We start from the raw sequence: 9,781 nt of genomic DNA on the forward strand, positions 1-9,781 counted from the left end.
AGTAGGCAAAACCATTTGGGTTAAACGCGTCAGTCGTCACTTCCGCTTGTCACAGTAAGTGATCAAAGAAATTTAAAAAAAAAATTAACTTTTCTTTTTTAAATTAATGCTTGCATCACTTTATTGCATCTCTTTCGCTGTTTAGAAATATGTTAGATTCCACCGGAAACAAAAACGTCAACTTCCGGTTTTAGGAGATAAACTACTTTACTTTGATATTTAACTTTCTCATAAATATTGCTCATCAATAAAGTACTTGAAATGACTTTATGTATGTTGTATATATTGCAAATGTCTAGAGAAAAGTCAAAGATTTTTATAAAATTCACTTCCGGTCTCTTGTTTACCTGTCCTCAAAATTAGAATTTGATCTCACAATATTGCTCGGCAACAGTAAACGACTGAAGTCTAAAACTTTCAAGACTGATGGTCAGTCATCAGTTATATGAATCGTGAGAAAATCTTGTATAGCCGTTACTTCTGGTGCTTCCGGTCGTGACCGGAAGTGATGTAAAAAATGAATGGTTAACGTTAGCAAGTTGGATTTTCACGCTGACGACAAGGGTTAAATTTACAGAGTGTCTGAATTTCTTTTATCTCTTTTTCAGCTTGAATTTTCGTTTTTATTTTCAGAATCGGACGGAAGACCTCTCATTGCTCGCAATGAGTTTCTAGTTATTATTATTATTTTTTTCCCGTTTTTTGTCCAAGCGATTTCTCAGAGATGGCTCAATGGATTTTCTTGAAACTTTCAGGGATTATGACAAATAAAATAAACTAAAAACATTTTTAAGGATTTTGCAAAATTCACTTCCGGTCGTCAGATATATCCAATTTTCGTTTTTTCAAAAGAGATCATGTCCGGACGATATCTCAGAAACGGTAAAAGATTAAGACCTCAAACTTTCAGAGATTATAGATCATGACAAGTACGTTTGCAGAATATGTTTAAATCCGTCAGCCGTCACTTCCGGTCGTCACAGGAGGAGATCAAAGAAATCGAAAATTTTAACTTTTCTTATTTTAATTAAATCTTGCATTGCATTATTGCATCTGTTTTACATTTTCGAAATATGTTAGTCCCACTGGAAACAGAAACGTCAACTTCCGGTTATAAGAGAAAAACTACATAATTTGAGTATTTTACTTTCCAATAAATATCGCTTATAGATGAAGTATTTGAAATGATTTTTAGATATGTTATTTAGACTGCAAATGTCTAGAGTAACTTCAAATATCTTGGTAATATTCACTTCCGGTCGCATGTTTTACTGTCCGCAAAATAAGAACTTGTCAAAGTGAGATCTCAGAAACGGTAAGAGATTAAGACACCAAACTTATATAAGTAATAGAACTTAATGAGTAGGCAAAACTCTTTGGGATAATAGCGTCAGCCGTCACTTCCGGTCGTTACAGGAAGTGATCAAAGAAGTCGAAAATTTCAACTTTTCGCTTTTGAAATAAAACTTGCATCACATAATTGAATCTCTTTCACAGTTTCTATATGTGTTGGTCTCACTGAAAACAAAAAACGACACTTTCCGGTTATAAGAGAGAAACTATGTTATTGGGATTTTTAATATTCCCAAAAATGTCACTTATTGATAAAGTTTTTGAAATGATTTTTACATATGTTATTGATACTGCAATTGTCTAGTGTGAAGTCAACCATTTAAGGAAAATGCACTTCCGGTCGCGTGTTTTTCTGTCCTCAAGTTGAGATTTTGTTCACACAAATGCTCAAAAACACTACATGACTGAAGTCAAAAACTATCAGAACTTATAGTTAGTTACCAGTTTATCTACATCATGTAAAAATCGTACGTTGTCGTCACTTCCGGTCGTGACAGGACGCGATGCAAAAAAGTGAATTTTTAAAGTTTTTTTCTTTTTGCAGAAATGTTTGGCTAATGCAGATGTTAGATAGACCATGACCATGCAAATTATTTTTATACATTTTATTCGTTTGGAGCACTTTCGTTCATGACGAAGTACATAAAGAAAACAGAAAAGTAATTCCGTTTGTTTTTATCTGTATCTACATATCTTTGGAAGCCTTGAGATAACTTTTGTTATTATTTAGAGTAATCTTATTGAGATGATTGTGAGTTTTTTTTTTAAAAAAGTCAAGATAACGGAAGACCTGTTATTGCCTAGGCAATAAGTATCTAGTTATTATTATTTTTCTTCCTGGGTACTTTTTTGTCCGTGAGTGATCTCGGAAACTATACATCCAATTGATGTGAAACCTTTTTAGGGTTACTAGGCATGTTATGTAGATTTGCGGAACGAAGGTCATTTTGCGCGCACGTGCATGCACGTGCGTGCGCGTGCATTGCATATAATGACCAATATTCTTGATATAGTTGTAACTTTTATATTTTTTGATGAAATGCTTTGATACTCAGAATATAGGGATATATTAAAAGTGTTAACAAGATGACATGGTCAGCATGCACATGCATGCACGTGCGCGCACGCGCAAAGCGTAAAATGACCAATTTACTCGATATAGTCGTAACTTTGATACTTTTTGATTAAATGCTTTGATACTCAAAATATTTAAATATATTAGAAGTGTAGACAAGAAGACATGGTCATCCTGCACATGCATGCATATGCATGCATGCGCGCGCGCATGCAATGTGTTAAATGACCAATTTACTTAATATAGCCGTAATTTTTATATTTTTTGATGAAAAGCTTTGATATTAAAAATATACAGAAATATTAAAAGTGTAGACAAGATGATGTGACCATCATGCACATGCATGCACATGCGCGCGCGTGCAATGTGTTAAATGACCAATACACTTAATATAGCCGTAATTTTTATATTTTTTGATGAAAAGCTTTGATACTAAGAATAAACAGACATATTGTAAGTGTAAACAAATGGCATGGTCATTATGAACATGCATGCAGGTGCGCGTGCGCGCAATGCTAAGATGACCAATATGCTTGATATAGCCGGAACTTATATATTTTTTGATGAAATGTTTTGATACTGAGAATATAAAGATTTATTTATAGTACAGACGGGATGACATGGTAATCCTGCACATGCATGCACGTGCGCGCGCGTGAAATGCAAAAATATACTTCGATCATTACCTTATTTAATGAAGCTTACAGGAAATAAGACACCAAAAGGGAGTTGGGGAGCGTTTGGGGAACATCTGTAACGGTCCCCGTTACAATTATAACTAGTTATTATTATGTTCCCCAAACGAAGTTTGGGAACATATTGTTTTTACTCTGTTTCTTATTATTATTATTATTATTATTTTTCTTCCTGGGTACTTTTTTGTCCGTGAGTGATCTCCGAAACTACACATCCGATTGAGATGAAACCTTTTTAGGGTTAATAGGAATGTTATGTAGATTTGCGGAACGAAGGTCATTTTGCGCGCACGCGCATGCACGTGCGTGCGCGTGCAATGCGTAAAATGACCAATATACTTGATATAGCTGTAACTTTTACATTTTTTGATGAAATGCTTTGATACTCAGAATATAAGGATATATTAATAGTGTAGACAAGATGACATGGTCAGAATGCGCATGCATGCACGTGCGCGCATGCGCATTGATTGAAATAACCAATACAATTGATATAGAATTAACTTGTATATTTTTTGATGAATTGCATTGAAACTCAGAATATAAATACATATTAGAAGTGTACACAAGAAGACTTGATCAGCGCACACATGCATGCACGTGCGTGCTCGTGTGCGCGCGTGCAAAGAGTAAAATGACAGATATATTTGATATAGCTATAACTTTCATATCTTTTGATGAAATGCCTTGATACTCAGGATATCAGGATATATTAAAAGTGTAGACAAGATGACATGGTCAGAATGCACATGCATGCACATGTGCGCATGTGCAATGATTGAAATAACCAATACAAATGATATAGACTTAGCTTGTACATTTTTTGATGAATTGCTTTGAAACTCAGAATATAAATATATATTAGAAGTGTACACAAGAAGACATGATCAGCGCACACATGCATGCACTTGCAAGCACGTGCGTGCGCGTGCAATGAGTAGAATGACCAATATACTTGATATAGCCCAAACTTTCATATCTTTTGATGAAATACTTTAATACGCAGAATATAAGGATATATTAATAATGTAGACAAGATGACATGGTCAGCGCACACATGCATGCACGTGCGTACGCGTGCAATGAGTAAAATTACCAATGTACTTGATATAACCATAACTTCCTTTTTTTTATGTAATGCTTTGATACTCAGAATATATAGACATATTACAAATGTAGACAAGACGACATTGTCAACATGCACATGCATGCACATGCGCGTTAATGACCATTATACTTGATATAGCTGTAACTTTTATACTTTTTGATGAAATGCTTTGATACTCAAAATATGTAGATATGTTAATAGTGTTGACAAGATGACACGGTCATCATGGACATGCATGCACGTGCGTGCGCTTGCAATGCGTAAAATGACAGAAATACTTAATATAGCCGAATTTTTTTTATCTTTTGATGAAATTTGAATATAAAGATGTATTAAAAGTGTTGACAAGTTGACATGGTCATTTTGTACATGTATGCCCGTGCGCGCACGTGTAATGCGTAAAACAACCAATATACTTGATTGTCTTATTTAATGAAGCTTACAGGGAATAAGACACCAAAAGAAAGTTGGGAAGCGTTTGGGGAACATCTGTAACGGTCCCCGTTACAATTAATACTAGTTATTATTATGTTCCCCAAACGAAGTTGGGGAACATATTGTTTTTACTCTGTTTCTTATTAAGGTCTTCCGTCTCCAACGGAAGACCTTATTGTTTTCGTTCGGTTTCTTTTTCCCTATTATTATTATTAAGGTCTTCCGTCTCCAACGGAAGACCTTATTGTTTTCGTTCGGTTTCTTTTTCCCTATTATTAGGGTCTTCCGAGCTTCCTTCGGAAGACCCTACTGTTATTCTACTGTTTCTTATTATTATTTTATTTTTTTTTTCCCGCCGATTTTCAGCAGGCGATTTCTCGGAGACCTTTTGTCCGATTGCTATGAAACTTTCAGGGTAGATACAATGTATTATTGTCTAAAAACGGTTTTTTCAAATTTTTGATATATACCCCCGTTCATGAGTTATTGCCCTTTAATCGATATTTGGAGGGTCTCTTGTCCAGTAGAATTCTCAATAACGACACATGATATTTGCATGAAAACTGGAGAACTTGTAACTAATATATTGCAGATGCGCAGAACATTAAAATTGTAGGCTATTTTTTTTAAGTTCGGAAGCTATGTGACGGCAAGTTTTAAGAATTATTTTTCCATGAAATTTTGCTGCTTTTTGTTTAATAACTTTTAAACTGATAAAAATTTGGTAAGACATATAGAATAAAAGTTGTGTGTAATTACGAGAGCTTTCAGACAACATCAAGAAAAAGGGGCTGGCCCCTATATTCAGGGGACAGCAGGTCATAAAAGTATTTTTTGGATAGCTAAAAATATTAAAATATTATGAAAAAGTTTGAATGACATAATTTCTAACATATCAAATCTTGTCATGTGGTATAAAGAGAAACAAGCTCCGTGCTATATTTTATTCTATTTTATATAATAATTATTCGAGAATCGTACAGGAACAAGTTGTCTACAAACCAGCCACGCCTTTTAGGGCATCGTAACACATGCTTGTACGGTTTTAGATAGTTGTTGTGTTTTAAATAAACTGTTTTGATTCGATTTCTCTGTTTTCTGTTATTCAAATCGTTTATAAATGCAAGTTATTTACACAAGTAAAGGTAAATCAACATTTACAAATGCATCCGTATAGAAAGAGTCTTAATCGGGGCCTCTTGTTTGTAACTTGGATGTAAACAATCACGAGCGGCATTGTGGGAAGACGACACTAAAGACCCGATATACGAAAAACGTGATTTGATCTGATGCTTTGTTGGCAAATATTTAAAAAAAAGTGTAGTTTAGTATAGCATAATGCTTCATAATCAATAATTTTTAAAAATAAATCATGTCTAACACTCAATCTGATTATTTTATTTTTTGAAAAATCATCAGGTCGAATATCAGGTCTTTAGTATATCAAGTCTTTAGTACGTCTCCGGAAGTAGCCATGCAAGTCGGAATTACAGACAGAAAAACTGAAAATGAGAAGAAAATATGTGAAGTTGACAGTTGTACATTTTCTTAACGTACGAGCCGTATGTAGACATGCAGATTTAATCCACATCTTCGAAGCACATAAAATCCTTGGTTGCGTACAGGGAGCATTAGTTTTAAAGGGATATATATATTCTTGCGCAAATTGTTTACGAGGAAATTCTGACGACCACATTAACAGCGATGAACAGTCTTGTGTCGGAGTTTTCTGTGATAAATGTAGCGAGTGATGAAAGAGTTCACGGTGACATTTTAATATATGATTGGCGTGCACCATGGAAATGAAGGTTAGAATTTTTCTTATCTAAAATTTAACAGCTGCTTACAGCACTGATGTTTACATGTATATGCCAGCAAATGTATAAATGTACGCACAAACACTGATGTATGTTATCTATTTTATGGTTCAGTCTCTGTCTGTTAGCCCTGACATGACATTGTCAAATCCCCATTGCTTTACCTTATATTTAAATGCACGAGAGCATGTAATTTCACCAAGACTTATTTTTTTTTATTGAAACAAAAAAATGCAAAAATTCAACAATACACTATCTAACATACTACATATACAAACATGATAATTATTGTTATATATTCTTCAACAAGTATGAATAGCTGTTATAACTAGGGCCTTAATTAATATTATAATTTTTTATACCTTTAAAAATTTGTTCTTATATAAATCTATACCAGTGTACACTCAAAATGTCTAACATTTCCAAGGTTTTATGAGCAATCATAAAAAATCTATGTTGAACCGCAAAGTGAGATATTGAACCTGTCGATGAGATCATTGGACTGCTTACATATTACAGTATGCGCGGGATTAGTTAAATCTCATTTGCATTCGTTGGTGTTCGAAAGTTACGGAATTGACAGAGTTTTTCCTCAGTGCTGGTAGGAGGAAATTTACATCACGGAAGCCACTACAAAATACATGTATGTCAAACAAAAAAAGAAAGTAAAAGATATAACAAAACATTTATTGACCGTGTTCTCGGGGTAAAATGCAATTTGCTGACCCCTTGAACCAAACTGTTTCCCTTCGGCCTAATGGCCTCAGGCAAACAGTTTGGTTCTTGGGTCCGACAAAACACATGTTGCCCTCGAACCCAGTTAGTAAATGTGTATTATTATTGGAAAATCTCAAAAATGTCACTCAGTTAAATTGCAAAAGAAATTTGGAAATATATTTATACATAAAAGTTTGAATTATTTCTGTGATAAGACTGCAGGATTGATTTGTGTTTTGTTTATTGCCCCTTCAAATTTTTTTTAGTCATATTATTATGCCACCACTTGCTGGTGGAGGCCTGCAAATATAGACCTGTACTTGACACTTATGGCCTTTGGGAAGTGAGGGATCTTTTTCATGCCAGCACCTTCTGTGACACAGAACCTCGGTTCATACGGTTCCATCTGAGGAACCTATCTCCACATCCAGCTGTGGGATTCGAACCTGCGACGTAAGGATCAGCTTCTTACTGACACTTTGATTGATTGTATGTTGTTTTACATCTTACTTGAGAATTTTTCTCTTGTATAGAGTAAGGGTGCAACGATAAACCGTTTGACGGTATATCGCGGTATATTTTTCCACGGTTCAATTCACGATACGCTAAACTGATATCGCGGTTCGGTTCAATCGGTCCAGAATTATCCGTTTTGTCCATCTTATTTCCTTCTTTACTATTTCAAAATGGCTTCCGCGCAAAACATGAGCCGGTGAGGTCGCCGATAATGCATTTACGGCAGTTAAACTCATTTCCAGCATCTTACAGACCTCAGATTTATAACGGAGAGGGACTTAATGTGATTATAAGTTATAGATGTTAAGACAAATGATAAACCCTTTAGATCTAAACGTATTCTTTGGTAATACACGATATTCCATCACCTGTGTATTTCGATGAAAATTCGCTGTCTTGTTGACTAAAACGTATTAACACGAGAAATATGACAACTGGTTTTCTACGTAAATAAAAGAATGAATGTCTTCCTTTTTCATTCCAATTTAAAAGGAAGATTATTAGGAAAGGTCCCCGTAGTTCCCTGTAAATGTTCATCATTGGTTTAAAATGACACAACTCAAAGATCTATTTAACAATCGAATTCAAGTTAACAAAATTTTATTTTAATTATTATTAAAAAATATGAACATTTTGTATAACCCTGTCAAGTTTTAAAAAATATGATGACAAACTTGAAAGACTATTTAACCTTTTTATGTATCGTGATACATATCGTATCGTGAACTGAATACCGTGATACGTATCGTATCGTGAGGTTAGTGTATCGTTGCACCCCTAGTATAGAGACATTACCACATACTGGTGAAGGGCTTCAAACATAGACCTTAATACTTGGCACTAAGGCCCATTGAGCAGTGAGGGTTCTTTATTGTCCCAACATCTACTGTGAGGTTTTTAAGGTCTCATCTGAAAAACCTTTGACTTTCATTCTAATGCTTGGCGCTTGGTGAAGGAACCTTCATTACCTGTATGTTTATGTCTTAGGTTTGACACAGCAAATGAGAATCAAGCCCAGGCCTCCTGATTACAAAATGAATGCCCTACAACTAGGCTACCATTACAGATAATGAACTAGATTAATTACCATGTAAAACATTGTTTAGTAAAAAATTAGTTCTTGAAATTAGAATATAGAATTTTTTATGATTTGGGTATGTAAACTTAGAGTGGTATTTGGGTTATACAGTAAAACACGCTTACTGCGAACAGACTTAAATAAGGAATTGAAGCGTATAGTGAAGTGATTTTCATTCCCTGTGGTTTTAAAACATACTGAAAACTAAACTGAAAAATGAATACATTTATAATGAATCAAAATTATTTGTCCCTGGCACTTATAAGCATGTTTTACTGTAATGACAAAATAATGGGGATTTGTTTTCACAGTGGCTGTATATTGTGAATAATTTAATAAGTCAATAGCAACTTTTCAGTTTTAAACTAATCTTGTTCAAGCAGATGCTTGTCTGTCTCCGTAAACTCCAACGAGCAGGAGTTTATGGAGACAGTCGAGCATCTGCTTGAATGAGACTAGTTTTACACATGCTATCTACATGATCTTAGTGGTAATTTAAAAAAAAAAAATGTATACTGGTATATTATTTAAAAAGTACATATTATACAAAAAATACCCACTAACCGGTTATGAAAATCATTACCCGTCATCCCATACTAAACCGGTTACTATATTTCTGACTGATTAGATGGTTACCCAGTTGACCATTGCCATCCTAATAAATTTTTTACATGTATAAGTTATGTGCATTTCCTTTGTGAAATCATGAAAAAAAACTCCTAATTAATCCCTATTTATATTATATTTTGTAATTACATCCTCAAAATTGACTGCATGTAAACATCTATTTAATAGAGTACTTTTTACAAATAATACACGGAAAATGTGACAGTATCTTTGAACTCTGTTTGATGGTTTCATTAGGGGTGTCAATGAATATTCGAGTACTCGACTATCATTCAATCATATTGACTATCGACTAAAATTTGTTAAGTCGGTTGTTCGTTAAAAATTTGCTACTCTTAAATTCAATGTAAAACAAGAGGC

Source organism: Saccostrea echinata, unplaced genomic scaffold, assembly GCF_033153115.1.
Source record: "Saccostrea echinata isolate AGI-Se365-2 ecotype Australia unplaced genomic scaffold, CSIRO_AGI_Sech_v1 ptg000008l, whole genome shotgun sequence".
In the NCBI taxonomy this organism is placed as follows: Eukaryota; Metazoa; Mollusca; class Bivalvia; order Ostreida; family Ostreidae; genus Saccostrea; species Saccostrea echinata.